Source organism: Capsicum annuum, chromosome 12 (genome assembly GCF_002878395.1).
Source record: "Capsicum annuum cultivar UCD-10X-F1 chromosome 12, UCD10Xv1.1, whole genome shotgun sequence".
Taxonomy (NCBI): Eukaryota; Viridiplantae; Streptophyta; class Magnoliopsida; order Solanales; family Solanaceae; genus Capsicum; species Capsicum annuum.
The window spans coordinates 211,633,827-211,636,826 of NC_061122.1; the positions used below are offsets into that span (position 1 = coordinate 211,633,827).

The following is a 3,000-nucleotide window of genomic DNA, read 5'->3' on the forward strand; positions in this document are numbered from 1 at the left end:
GAAAAATAGTTGTTGTTGTAGGAAAAAAAATATTTTAATGGGTGTGGGACGGGTTATGTTAAATTAATCGGTTGTTTTTAATGGGTCTAAGATATTTTAAAATTAATATTGATTTATTTTAACTAATGTCGTGGACCTCTAATAAAGGCCACGTGACAAAACTGTTTTTGAAAATCCATCATTAAAAAGTAATGACATGGGTGAACTGATTTTATAACGACGATGGCATGAATGAGTTGAACTTTTAACTGATGGCATAAATGAGCCATTTCTGATAGTTTAATGGCATATTTGAGCCTTTTTCCTTATTTTAATTAATGACGTGGACCTTTAATAAAAGGCCTCGTGGCAAATCTGTTTTTGAAAACCACCGTTAAAAATTAAGGGCATAGATGAGCCGATTTTATAATGGCGATGGCATGAATGAGCCAAGCTTTTAATTGATGGCATAAATAAGCCATTTCTAATAGTTCAATGGCATATTTGAGCCTTTTTCCTTAAAAAAATATTCTTCCATTTCCTTATAACCCTTTTTAGTAGTATAAATAAGTTCCCAACTTTTGGCTCATTCCAAGTGAGATCATCCTCAAAAAGCTTACTTTGTCTTGTATCACTTTTTGAGCATAATATTTAGTAAACAAAAATCACTCACATATAATGGAGCCAATGGGAGCTTTTCTTGATGAAGAATATTCTCAATCTTTGAGCAAAATGTTCTTTACTGAAAATTCATCAGATTTCATGTTCCAGTTGCATGATGATCACCCATATATTGAAGGGAGTTCTTTTTCTTCCCCTAATTCTCATACTTTTAACAATAGTAACAACATAGATTATTTTTCCCAAGAAAATAGCATTGATAGTAGAGGAAGCGATGGTAGGTTTTTTCTCAACAACAACAATAGCACAACTCATGAATACTTGCAACATTGTAATGATATTGAGTCCACGTAACTTTTACATGATGGACCACAAGAATCTTGAAAATTCATCCTTTAATCAAGATTCTCATGATGATTATGTCATGCAAGAAATGGTTAGCTTGAAAGAAGACATGGGACATAATGTCCAATTGGATAATGAAATATTGCTAAAGAGGAAGTTTGATCAAGTTGAACTTCAATCAGTAACTGAGGATCAGAAATTGAAGGATTCTGAAAATCCCAAGAAGAAATCAAAGGTGTCAAGAGATCATGTAAGTTATTATTTAAAAAAAACTAATCTCAAAAGGCGAGTTTAATTTAGCCAAACCTTGTGCTTCGTATGTCCTGCCAAATAGACTCAAGGATTGTACTATACGTTGAATTTTTACTTCGTTCTTGAATACTTTTGGAGAAACGTTTATCAACTCTTTCGTAATGTGAAAACTTTTGAAGAAACGTTCGCTCGTTCTCTTCTTTGTCTTTTGTTGTGTCTCTTTGTCCATTATTGTATTTTTCTACGGCCAGATTTAATTACGCTTTTCATCATACTATTTTTTCTTTATCGTAAAGTTTGATAAACTACATATCATATCATAAAATAAGATTAAAAAAAAGATCATTAAATGAAAAGAATAAGAATGAATAGTCCAATAATTTATATCATTCAAAACTAAAAATTTTCACGCGCAATTAATCACCTTTCAAAATTCGAATCATCAATTGTCTATATATATTATCATCATCATCTATCTTCAAGATACCTACAAAATCAATGCACCTTAAAGTAAATTAAATATTACAAAAATATTTTTTGACGTAAAAAATAATTGTAAAGCAAACAATAAAGAATGATCTAAGACCAAAAGTATTTTTTTATTTTTCATATGTTTACTGAAGATGCTATTGTATTGTTGTAGAAGAATTCCCAATTTATAGAAGTTCAAAACCTTTTCTAATAAATTATCTAAATATGTTAAATTTATATTTTTTTTTTCATAAATAACTACCAACTTTAAAAAAATAAGAATTCCAAAAATAATAAACCACTACAAATAGACATTCATGGTACATTGTTTATAGTTCTTTTAGATTTTTGCTTTGCGTTTTGTTTAATACAAAGTATGTTTCATTGTCTTATTTAAAAAACCAAAAAATTAAAGTCATACACACATATGATTCTTAAATCTTAGGAGTTTAGTAGATTTTTTTCTTCTGATTCTTCTTAGCCTAATATTTGTTTGTTACCATATATTTAAGGACTCTTAATTTTTTCTTTTCATATATTTATTATTCAATATTATAGCTAATATTATTAAATTAATTAAATAATAATTTAAGTAAATAGTGAAAAGATGATTTTGTCTATTATGAAGTCTTTTAATGAAGGCAAAAAGTTTAAATTTTCAATATATATATATATATATATATATATGTACTAGTTTAGGTGTACGCGCCTTGCGTGTTTACCTCAATTTAATGAGTTCAAACATTACACTAAATAGGATATTTGTTAAAATAATAAAGATGAATATAATAATTAAATTTAATATCTTTTGGGTATGTAAAGATGGAGAATTTATTTATTAAACCTAACCTTTTGTTAAAATAATAAAGCTGAATATAATAATTAAATTTAATATCTTTTGAGTATGTAAAGATGGAGAATTTATTTATTAAACCTAACATTTATCAAAGATATTTTTAAAAGTCGATCGCTATTCATCTACCACCTGTAAACAATAACAAAATAATATGATAATAGAGATATCAAAATAATACAACTAAACTTATCCTTTACATAAAAAAATTTCTCAAAGCCGACCAATATTTATCTATCACCTGTAAACTGCAACAAAATAATATGATAAAAGTGATATCAAAACAATACAATTAAACTTAAATTTTACACAAAAAAAATTCACAAAGCCGATCGAGATTCATCTACGAACTGTAAACTATCACAAAATAACAAACTAACAGAGATATTATGATAATACAATTAAACCTAACCTTTACCTAAAAAAAATTTTCAAAGCCGACCGACATTCATCTGGTATCTGTAAATTAAAATAAAACA

General features: G+C 27.1%; 1 pseudogene; it reads left to right on the plus strand.

The window, feature by feature from the left end:
* The first annotated feature begins 657 nt into the window (after positions 1 to 657).
* Positions 658 to 1,454, plus strand: LOC107848929 (annotated as a pseudogene).
* The last annotated feature ends 1,546 nt before the right edge of the window (positions 1,455 to 3,000 follow it).